The sequence below is a fragment of the Triticum aestivum genome, chromosome 1A (assembly GCF_018294505.1).
Source record: "Triticum aestivum cultivar Chinese Spring chromosome 1A, IWGSC CS RefSeq v2.1, whole genome shotgun sequence".
Taxonomy (NCBI): Eukaryota; Viridiplantae; Streptophyta; class Magnoliopsida; order Poales; family Poaceae; genus Triticum; species Triticum aestivum.
The window spans coordinates 33,229,512-33,242,296 of NC_057794.1; positions in this window are offsets into that span (position 1 = coordinate 33,229,512).

Genomic DNA, 12,785 nt, shown 5'->3' on the forward strand with positions numbered 1-12,785 from the left:
ACCACCTCATCAGTAGTAGTAGTCCACCATGTAAATATTATAGTCCAAGCACTTTTGCGATAGTTAGATCGATTGTATGCCCTTGTTTGTTTGATTGAATGAAGTGAATTGTTTGCTTTTGCCTCATGTGCATATGGGTAGTGTTTTCTCTTTAGACCCCCTCTATTCTTACATCTCATCTTTTCTAAACCCTCAGATGCCTCCGAGACGTGACCCCGGATTTACCTTCCCACCGGAGCTCACCTAGTTGATCCAGCAGCAGAACACTTTGATGCAGTTGCTAGTTCAGAATCAGAATCAGGGGAACAACAACAACAACCCACCACCACCACCTGTTGATCATTTAGCCTGTTTTCTTAGGCTGAAACCGCTGGTGTTTTCCAGTAGCACCGAGCCAATAGTAGCAGATGATTGGCTCCGCAAGACAGCTAGAGAGTTGACCACAGCAGGATGCATGGATGCGGAGAAGGTGAAGTTTGCCGCACATCATCTTGAAGGACCCGCGGCATCATGGTGGGAGAATTTCACAGCCACTTTCCCTGTCGACACTGTCACATGGGACCAGTTTCAGCAGGCTTTTCGTACTGCCCATGTTTCAGCAGGAGTTATGGCCATGAAGAAGCGTGAGTTTCGCAACTTGCTCCAGGGAGGAAGGACAGTTGGCCAGTATGTGGAGGACTTTAGTAAGTTAGCACGTTATGCCCCAGATGATGTTGCTACGGATGCAACTAAGCAGGAGAAGTTTTTGGAAGGACTGAACGATGAGTTGAGCATGCAGTTGATGGTAGCAACCTTCAACAACTACCAGGAGTTGGTAGATCGTGCTCTTATGATTGAACGGAAGCAGCAGCAAATTGAAAGTCGCAAGAGAAAGTATGCACAAGGAAAGTACAATACATGAGCTCAGCAGAAGCCATGTTTTACCCCTAGACCGGGAGGACATTTTTAGCATACCCATGGGGGAGGTAGCTCGCACAATCACAATGGAACCAAGAATGGTAATGGCAATGGAGGAAGCAACGGCCAGAACCGCACCAACCCATCAACCCCAGCCAAGAAAGACCTGAGCCAAGTCACTTGCTTTAAGTGTTCGAAGACCGGACATTATGCCAATGAATGTCCTGAATTACAAAATGGAAATAGCAATGGAAGCTCTGGGAAGAAGCCGAACCTTTTCAACAGGGGACAGGTGAACCACGTTAGCGTGGAGGAGGTTGAAGCTCAGCCTGATGCAGTAATAGGTAAGTTTTTAGTTAAGTCATTTACTGCACTCGTTCTTATCGATACCGGTGCATCGCATTCATACATCTCAAGGGGATTTGTGGATAAGTATAACCTGTCAACCCAAGCCCTTAGGTCACCCATGTTAGTAACCTCGCCTGGAGCAGAGTATATGGCCAGTCGATGGTGTGATCGGTTACCATTAAGGATTGGTAACTATGTTTTTCCCTTAGACCTAATAGTATTGGAATCCCAAGGATTGGATGTGATATTAGGCATGGATTGGTTATCAAAGTATGAAGGGAATATTGAATGTGCTAGTAAGTCAATTTTGCTTACCACACCAGAAGGGAGAAGGATCAAGTATGTATCCCGACATGTGCCCAAGAGGACCCAAGTAAATTGCTTAACAGGAGTTGTGGAGGAGGAAGTACCAGTGGTAAGGGATTTCCCTGATGTATTTCCAGAAGAGTTGCCAGGCATGCCACCGAATAGAGATATTGAGTTTTTGATTGAGCTATTGCCAGGCACAGGGCCAATATCGAAGAGACCATACAGGATGCCTGCAAAGGATTTGGTGGAAATTAAGAAGCAGATTAAGGAGTTACTGGATAAAGGATATATTTGCCCAAGTTCTTGGCCTTGGGGATCGCCAGTACTTCTAGTGGAGAAGAAGGATGGATCGTTAAGGATGGTTGTTATTATCGAGGATTGAATGAAGTAACAATCAAGAACAAGTACCCACTACCGATGATCAATGATCTGTTTGATCGATTGCAAGGAGCTAAGGTATTTTCCAAGATCGATCTGTGATCAGGATACCACCAGTTGAAGATTCGAGAACAGGATATTCCTAAGACAGCTTTTACCACCAGGTATGGGATGTACGAGTATACCGTTATGTCATTTGGTCTGACTAACGCACCTGCATATTTTATGAACATGATGAACAAAGTGTTTATGGAGTTCTTGGATAAGTTCGTCGTAGTGTTCATTGATGATATCTTGGTTTACTCAAAGAATGAAGAGGAACATAAGGAACATTTGCGTTTGGTTCTTGGAAAGCTCAGAGAACATCAATTATATGCCAAGTTTAGCAAATGTGAGTTTTGGTTGAAGGAAGTAGGATTCCTCGGACACGTTATATCTGGAGAAGGTATAGCAGTTGATCCCACTAAAGTTGATACCGTGACCAAATGGGAAGCACCAACCACCGTGGGAGAGATCCGGAGTTTTCTTGGACTCGCAGGATACTACCGGAGATTTATTGAGAATTTCTCAAAGATTGTGAAGCCTATGACTGAGTTGTTGAAGAAAGATACCAAGTTCATATGGACGGAGGAATGTGAGGCTAGTTTCCAGGAGTTGAAGAAACGTTTGGTTACTTCACCAGTGTTGATTTTGCCAGGCCAGACCAAGGATTATGAGGTGTATTGCGACGCCCCACGTCGAGGACTTGGAGCAGTGCTTATGCAAGAAGGGAGAGTTGTTTCATATGCCTCGCGACAGCTTAAGCCTCATGAGTTGAATTATGCTATGCATGATTTGGAATTAGCAGCCGTGGTGCATGCATTGAAAACTTGGAGACATTTTCTGATTGGAAACCATTGCGAGGTGTATACGGATCATAAGAGCATGAAGTATATTTTCACACAGAAGGAGTTAAACCTCGGACAAAGGAGATGGTTGGAGCTCATCAAGGATTATGATATGAAATTGCATTATCATCCCGGAAAGGCTAATGTAGTAGCTGACGCATTAAGCCGTAAGAGCCATGTCAATACATTAATGACGGGAGAAATACCAAGGGAGTTAGCAGAAAATCTTCGTGAACTATGTTTGGAAATAGTTCCGGGAGGCTATGTAGCAGCATTGGAAATTCAGTCAACTTTGATGGATAGAATCAGAGAAGCTCAGAGGACTGACAAGGAGATTGCCTCTATAAAGGAGAAACTTAGCAAAGGAAAGGCTAAGGGATTCTATGAGGATGAGCATGATACCCTATGGTTTGAAGACCGTGTTTACGTGCCCAATGACCCGGAGATCAGGAAGTTGATACTGCAAGAGGCACACGATTCACCATATTCGATTCACCTAGGAAATACCAAGATGTATTTGGATTTGAAGCATATTTTCTGGTGGACCGGAATGAAGAAGGATATTGCGGAGTATGTAGAAGTTTGTGATGTATGTCGGAGAGTAAAGGGAGAGCATCAGAAGCTAGCAGGATTGTTACAACCATTGCCGATACCCGAATGGAAGTGGGATAAGTTAGGCATGGATTTTATCACGGGATTACCCAGGACTCGTTCAGGCTATGACTCGATTTGGATAGTAGTTGATCGATTGATGAAAGTAGCTCATTTCATCCCGGTAAAGACCACTTACACCAGTGCTAAGTTGGCAAAGATATACATGACCAGGATCGTATGTCTGCATGGAGTTCCGAGAAGTATCATATCAGATAGAGGAACCCAGTTTACCTCAAAGTTCTGGAAGCAGTTACACAAAACTTTGGGAACCAGGCTAGAATTCAGTACAACTTTTCATCCACAGACAGATGGACAGACCGAGAGAGTCAATCAGATTTTGGAGGATATGCTGAGAGCTTGTGTGCTAGATTATGGATCTAGTTGGGACGACAATTTGCCATATGCAGAGTTCTCTTACAACAACAGTTACCAAACTAGTTTAAAGATGGCCCTTTTTGAAGCCTTGTACGGAAGGAGGTGCAGGACACCGTTGTCATGGGACGAAGTTGGAGACCGGCAGTTGTTTGGACCTGACTTGATTAAAGAGTCTGAACAGAAGGTGAAATTGATTCGCGATACGCTCAAGATAGCCCAGTCCAGACAGAAGAGTTATGCAGATTCTAAACGCAAGGAGACAGCTTACGAAGTTGGAGATAGAGCTTATCTTCGAGTATCACCACTTCGAGGAACAAAGCGTTTTGGAGTTAAGGGAAATTTAGCACCACGATTTGTAGACCATATCGAGTTTTGGAGCGTATGGGAGAAGTGGCCTACAAGTTGGAATTGCCCGAAGGATTGTCAGGAGTTCATGATGAGTTCCACGTTTCTCAGTTGAAGAAGTGTCATGCGGAGATGGCTGACATACCCTTGAGAGACACAGTGCCATTGGAAACAATTCAGTTGGATAACGATTTGACCTACGAGTAGAAACCAATTAAGATTCTCGAGTTTGCCAGCCGAGTCACTCGCAGCAAGGTTATTAAGTTTTGCAAAGTTCAGTGGAGCCACCACACAAAGGATGAAGCCACCTGGGAACAAGAGGAAGATTTGCTCAAGGACCACCCTCACCTATTTTCTAGCCAACCCGAATCTCGAGGGCGAGATTCATCTTAAGGGGGGTAGGTTTGTAACATCCCAAATTTTCAATTTGGAATGTTATACATTAGATCATCAATGCATATCATATTTTATTTTGCATTTTTGTTGATCCTAGAAATTTCTACGCAACTCAAGGACCCACGGAGAGAGTTGGGGAATTCATTATTTTCATATTTGAGTTTTCTCAAATTTTGAGAATAGGATCATTTGATTTTATTATTTTATCATCAATTATTTCTATTACAAAAATATGAGAGAGGGAATAAAATGACTTTCCCAAAATAAAGAAATATTGAGGATTTATTAATAAAATCAAATAAGATTTTATTTTGGAGTTTTTCGTTATTTTATTTGAATTTAGGAAAACTATGCGTTTTTCAAAATTGCATTTATGCCCCAAATAAATGTTCACCTTGTGCGGCTTGATTTTAGAAGCCCGAGAAAATTTATTTCGGGATTTTTGGAGTCCGTTTAGTATTTATTTTTATTTTTCTTCTACGCGTAATTATTAAAAAAACGAACCGACCTAACGGGTCGTGTCCGACCCGGACTCTTGGCCCGGTCGCCTTTATAAGCCGGGGGGGAGGCCCAGCCGAAGCCAAACCCAAGCCCCGCCCTAGCCGCCGCCCAGCCTCGACCTAGTCACCGCCGCCGCCCACCGCCGCCGGAGTCGCCGTCCGCCGGAGCCGCCGCACGCCGCCCGAGGTGCGCCTCGAAGTGTGCGCCGGTTTTTTTATTTTTTTTCAAAAAACCGTTCGGTTTTCCCATCGGTTTTCGTCGGTTTTTTTAGGTTTCGTTTTTTTGAATAGATCGGTTTTCCGATTGATTTAAATAGCAAGCGTTCGTCCATTCGTTCGTTCTAGCGAACGTTCGTCATTTTTCTTTTTCTCGAATTAAATCCGTGATTTTTCTGATCGCGATTTCTGATCCGATTTTTGTTTTAGTATAACTTTTCGCTCGTTTATCGGAATCAGGAGATTCAAGCGCCTGGAGTTTCGTCTTGAAACCCTCTATCCGTTTAACCAACTTAAACAAGTTTTTGCTACTTTAAAAATTGCCTTAGATACAGATTAGTAGTATGAAGTTGTTTTTTCTTTTGCCGTTTGACTTTCGTTGCTTCGTTCGATTTGATTCTTTTTGCAAACCGGAGTTCTTAAGTTGAACCTTCTGGTTAGATCTCTTATTTGACTTTTACCTGTGCATTAGATGAGTACTGATTGTATGCTTGTTTGTTTGTCTGTGATAGAATACCTGGAGTGTGCCGTTTGTTACTTCGAATCTCTAGGTTTCGCGGATCATCAGCAAGGCAAGTAACACTCTGATCATACCTTTCCTACTACCCAGTTTTATTGCATTAGATCAATCGTCACACATTGCATGATTAGGATCTAACTAAATTGTGGGATGGGAAGTTGTTGAGGTAGTACCTATTACCTGTTTTATTATCAAACATTTGGGAGTTACTTCTACATTTTCCATTATGCCATGCTATGCTAGTAGACGTGGATTGGGTGAGTGATATCCATGACAGATGTGAGATTGTTAATTAATGGTTTATCTAAGGTGCCAACTTAAACACACATCTGGGTGGATTGAGGCACCTGGGTAACCCAGGATTTGCCTGTTTTCTTTTGGACCGCCACCCAGGCTCAAAGGGATCATGAGACTATTCATACTAGAAACTTCCGTGTGCAGCCACAAGCTATTATGGGCTCTAGCATAGTTGACTAAGTCGTGCGAACTCTTACAGTGGTAGACTAGAAGATGTAGGGGAAGTAGGTGGTACGGTCTACCCGATCGTAAGGTGCGAGCACTTCTGAAAGACTATGTCTCGGTCATCCGTCTTCTCAAACACCATGTAGTGCGAGAAACCAAACGGAGACGATCGAGTCTTGTGGGGAAAAGTGCGCAAACCTCTTTAGAGTGTATTAAACTAATCATGGTTAGCCGTGTCCCCAGTTATGGACGTTCTGAGTATCTAGTACTTGGATTATCATGTGAATCTCAACATGTTACGCTAAATTAATTTTGTTGGGTTTTGTTTAATGATGATGCTTAATTGGGATTGAGAATGCTGTCAACCATTCTCAATGTTTAACAACTACCATGATAGTTAAATAAATTTATTCCTTTGCAGTAGGGAAAAACTGGCTTTACGCAAAACTGTAACCATAGTGATTTCCACCAGCCAAATATGCATATAGTATAGCTGTTCCATTCCATTGCTCTCTATGTGTTACTTTGCCAGCATATTCCATGTGCTAACCCGTTTCGGGCTGCAACGTTAATGTTGCAGACTTTTTAGACGACGATTAAGGAGTTTTAGGTCGTGGTCCTATACTCAGTGATGCCGTTGGAGTTGATGGACTCACTTATCTTCCAAGCCTTCCGCTGTTATCATTATTAGATGGCCTTAAGCCATATTTATTGTAATAAGTTCTCTATGGAGACACTCGATGTAATAAGTGTGTGATTGCTACTCTGTTATAAATCCTCCGAGTACTGTGTGGTGTCAGCATTACTGATCCAGGGATGACACCGGAGCACAGAGATCAGACTGTTTGAGGTCTGGTCGCTACAATGTTGAACCCGTTCAACATGCTAATCTATGCATCCACAACTCAGAAAAACATATGTTCCTTTAAGTTGTCTCTCTTTAGTTGTATTTTGACCTTGTCTATCAATTGATAGTCGGGACTAGTTGTGCATTCGTGTTATCGATGCCTATTATTCTTGTGGTCCGTCAAGCCATTCTATTCCGAAATGACTAGGAGAAATAAACTCCAGCATCTCATCCATTTCTTGGACTGGTCAAAGTAGTTGTACTTTCGTAGATCAAAATGCTAATCCAACTTTTGCTCTGTTCTACCTCGGAGTATTACCCCCTTTATGTCAAGAATATCATAGAAATTGCATCGTGTCTTATGAATTCTTGACGAAGTGATACTTCTCGCCATCGTTCTTCATTCCTCGGTCTCTGTGTTGTTGCAACCGGAATGCCGACAAGTGAACTATGATGTGTGAAATCAATACTCCTAGCAACTCTGTTGCTTGGTAGTTAATGGATGATAAATTTCATTCCTTGCGTGATGGTTATCGAATCTCATCTTAAGATTGATCATGCTACCTAGTCCATAATTCTGGTGCACACTTCGATCAATGAGTTAGGATCGTGCCAATCCCTCGCTTATTTGATCATATCGTCTTGACCTAGAAAGCAGGATTATTCCCGAGCTTAATAAAATATCAGTGGTTCGTGATTTTCTGAATATCCTCTTTGAAGTATCATCGGGTTGTCCCCTGACCATTATGTTGATCTCGCAATCAAGTTGGTTTTCTTATAAACCACCCCTTCTCCAAGAATCTATGCTGGATATCCCTGAGCTGGTTGGTTGAGCTACACAACAACTTGGAGAGTTGGAAGATGAAAGCTTGTCCCACTTAGTTCATTTTCAAAGGGATATCCTTGTGTTGTGTGTTTGTTGAAGAAAGATGATATCTTCATCGATTAATCCTCGTGATCAATTGTCGATGCCATTGTCTTATCCAATCTTTGATTTGTGCATGGGCCATCGTCAAATCGAATTAGAACCAACGATAACCGTAATGTTGTCTTACTCATGGTTGATCCCTCGAGCATACACCATTACATCTTTTGGTCTGACCAATACTATCACATTGTTCACATAATGGTGGAATTCCAGTGATATGGAAATTACGATGAGTTGTTGTTCAGCCCATTAGCAGCATCTTGTCTCCTCCATGATTCATGTTGAACATTGAGCTAGTGTTGGAAACTTTTGTAAGCATTGCCTTCGTGTTCCGCTCATGAGGTATATGTTTGGGTGAAAGAAGTGACTTTCTCCAAGTTCACGTGCATTAGGTGTAAGTTGCCGCCATGAATTTGAGAAAGGTTTGTTTCTATTTCCTCTGGTACCATCCCAAGTCATTTATGCATGTGCAAATGCATTCTATGGTTTGGTAGATTAATTACCTCCACTCCATATGTATTCCCTAGCACACCAAGCCACTGATTGATTTGTTCAAGGAGAAGAAGTTCCTTCTTAAGAGCATGCCTTATGCAAGGACTTTGTTATCCTCAATGGTGGTTCCCCACCTGAACTCGGTAGTGTTTTTATTATAAGACTACTACGTGGTCATGCTTGTCTGGGACAACATGTTCACACGTGTTAGCAGAACCAGCTCATGTTTTGGAGCTTGCTACCATAGTCCATTTCCCAAGAATCTCGCAACGCCATCTCGTCGATTTGTGTTGCAAACTTTCATTTTCTTCTAGACTCGATGGGTCTGGAATATCCTGTTACCAACCAGATATGAATCTCAGGCAGATATGATGGTTGGAACTTTTCCAAGATCTATGATGTAGGTCCTCGACAAGGTTGATGTTCTGGCCGACACACCTAGCCAGAAGATCTATCATTGTAGTATCTTGATTAAGCTATTTGACCATCTTCTCCATGAGGATTTAGTGTGACCTATCCTTGAAGTTGTTTCTTAGGGATCCTTGTGCTCTCAGTTTCTTCGATGATTCTATAACCATTGGAACGTTGGAAACACTCTCGATTGTTGAGTTCTTCCCCAGTTACCAGAATCATTCCCAACATTTGCATTTTGTTCCCAGCTTGCACCTCAGTAGTTGTTGTTCAGGATCATCTTCAAAAGTGGACTTACCATGGGTACCATCCATTTCAGATGGTAAGCTAAAAATCATCCATTGCGTTGTCTTCAACAAGGTAGTCCACATCATCCATCCTAGTCGGAGTATGCCATTCTTTCGAACCCTTCCAACGATCGATTGTGATTACCTCAGGCTGGTATAAAGAGTTTCGATGATCTTTGTATCAAAAGTAATTATTTTTGCCACTTAAGGGAAATGCTCTACGAGTCACCTTTCCCTAAGGTGTCCCGTTATCGAATCATGGCAGATAACTCCTCTTATCTTGAAACCATGCACCATCATTTAGCGTGGAATTGTGCTTATCAACTTGAATCTTCGTTCTCTGTTTCACTCCATCCCTTTGGATGTATGTTTTGTGTCTCAACTTGAGATGTTTCAACATCTCATTCCATGAGTTGATCGTGAGTTGTTCGATCTTCGAGAAGATCGATTTCGGTAGAGAGTCTCTTTTCGTCATCATCATGTTGGATAAAGATCTCGGTAGCAAAGATGTCAAGATCAATTGGAGCAATGAATCAACATCCTCGAGAAGAGCAGTTGGATCATGAAGATTGTGATAGTTCGAGTCCCCTCTTCTTTTACCCACGCTTGAATCTCGGGACGAGATTCTTGTTTAGTGGGGGCGAGTTGTCACAGCCCTAGCTTCAGCCTTGTTGTGGTCTAGTCTTGGTTGTTGCATCATGTTTAAATTTTCTTAAACCTGAAATGGGGATGTCCAAACCCTAGCACCAAATGAAATGCAACTAGGATCAAAATAAAAATATTTTCAATGAACCCAAATGCCCTTTAGAAAAGTTTATGATTTTTGTTAAAGGTGAAAACCTCTGCCAAAAATGATGCACATATTTCTAGGCCATTCTGGATTTTTGAATTAAATCTTATTGTATTTGACTTTGGGCATTTAAATCCTATAAATAATTTAAATGTTCAAATAATGTTGGAACTATTTTTGGGACACTGAAATATTTCAGCAAGTGCCGAGGAATATTTTCAGGATTCATAGAAGTGATTTGGTGTTGCTACTAAATCAAAAACAAATTTACAAAGTAGAAAACAGAAATAAAAGAGAGAGAGAGAGAGAGAGAGAGAGAGAGAGAGACTCACCTGGGCACTTACCTGGCGCTCTAGCCCACCTAGCAGCCCATCTGAGCTGGCCGGCCCAGCCCACCTCTTCCACTCTGTCGTCTTCCTCCCCCTCGCCCCGAAGCAGCTCGGTGGCGAGCGCCGACGCCTCCCTGGCCACCTCCTGCTTGCCACCGAGGCTCCCCCGACGCGCCTGGAGACGCCCGAGCCCCCCTGGTCCTTCCCCTCTCTCGCAGCTCACTCTCCCTTCCCCTGCGCTCTCTCTCTGTAGCACGACCGAACACGGCCGTCGCCGCCGCTCACCGTTACCGCCGCCACCGGCAACCCTACCCCTCTCTGTACCGCCCAGAGGCTCCGACGCGACTCCCTCTTCCTCTCGACCAAGACACGTGATGCCAGATGCACCGCAGCCTCGCCTAGGCCGTCGTCTTCAACCTTCGGCCGTGGATCGCCGCCGACGATTCACCGACTCTGAAGCCTCCCCGAGCCCACTGAGCATCTCGCCGTTGTTGCTGCCAGACCCGCTGTGAGCCTCCGTGCTGAAACCCTCTCTTCCCCCTCGCGCTCGCGAGCTCCAGGATGCATCAACGCCATGGCCGAGAGCTCGGCTCCGCCGCGCATGACGCCGCCGTTGTTCTAGCCACCGCCACTCGCGTCTGAGCTCACCACCGAACTGACCGCACTCCCCTGAGCATAACCCACACACCCATCCATCTCCCCGTGCTCTGTAGCCCCGTCTCACTCAACACCGAACGCCGCCCGCCGCTACGAGCTCGACTCCGGTGAGCTCGGGCCACCTCAGCCCCTGCCGTTTGCACAAATGGATGCGGGCGAGTCCCAGCTCCACGTAGATGCCCTTCCCCGGCCATTTGGTCGCCGGAGGAGGAATCCCGAGCCCCTCCGCCGTCTCGGGCTTCTCCGGCGACGAGCCGCGGGTCAACTCCGGCGAGTTGTCCCGGGGGTTTGACCCCGTCTGACCAGGGTTTGACCACCCTCGGTCACTGATGCGTGGGGCCAGCCCTGCTAATTAACCCAGGTTAGTGTTAATTTATTTAGTTAGTTTAATTAGCCTCTAACATGTGGGCCCAGGCCTTAACTAAACTAGATTAGGTTTACTTTAATTTTAATTAACCTTGTTAGTTAACTATGTCACTGACGTGTGGACCCCACACGTCAGGTTTGACCTGGACCGAGTCATTGACCTGCTGATGTCACTGTGAGGTCATGCTGACGCAATAATTCCTTTCTGGAATTTAAATAAATCTTAAATGATTTATTATTTTCAGAAAATGCCCAAAACTTCAAAAAATCATAGAAATTCAACCGTAACTCCAAATGAAATAATTTATATATGAAAAATTATCAGAAAAATTCAATCTATCCATCTGTACTAGTTTCATGCATGACAAACCAACCTAAACCTGTTGTATAGATGAAAACACATAAAGGGCATTTAAAATGCTTAAGTTTGGAGTTGCATTTGAATCCTTGATTCAAATGAGCTCCATTGAACTTGTTGCTGTTTGCATTAGCACAAACAACATCACATATACATGCCATTATCATGCATCATATTGTCGCATATGCATTGATTGTGTTCTTCTCTATTGCCGGTGCTTGTCCCCTCTTGGTAGGCATATCCCGACGATGAGTTCGATGACACCGATGAAGAGCTATAATGTCTTCAGAAGTGCCAGGCAAGCAAAACCCCCTTGTTCATTCCGATACAATCCCACTCTCTCGCTCCTGCTCTCTTTTACTGCATTAGGACAACAGCGATTCAACTATTACATGCTGCGGTAGTAGAACCCCTTTCCTCTGCATGACCTGTCATTGCCACAGTAAATAGATGAAACCCACTAGCATGAGTAGGAGTTGTTTGAGCCCTGATGTGCCTACTCATTCATGCTTGTTTGTCATGCATGCTACTTCTTAGAGTTGAGTCAGGTCCGATTCATCGGGGATGAATTGGAATATGGTGAACATGTCCTACTGTGTGTGAGCTAAGTGTGTGAACACGATTTGATAAAGGTAGCGGTGAGAGGCCATGTAGGAGTACATGGTGGGTTGTCTCATTGCAGCCGTCCTCAGGAACCGAGTTCTGTGTTTGTGATCCATGAACAGTTACTACCACACATTGGGCTCCGGGCGTTCCAAGCTCTCTCGATTTATTAATCAACTCGATCTCTGTCCAGGAGTTGCAACTAGTTTCTGGTGTTTGTAGGTAGTGTTAGTAGTCTACCAAGTGGCACCCGGTACAGATGGGCTTGGGACAGACTAGGTACAGTAGCCCGGTGTACCAAGTGGCACCCGGATGGTGGGCTTGGGAATCCTGTACACATCATTTGGGGCCGTGAGTGACACCTCGGCCGGATCTCCTTGCGGATGGAACCCGAATAGGCGATAAACCTGGACTAGAGACTTGTGTGGTT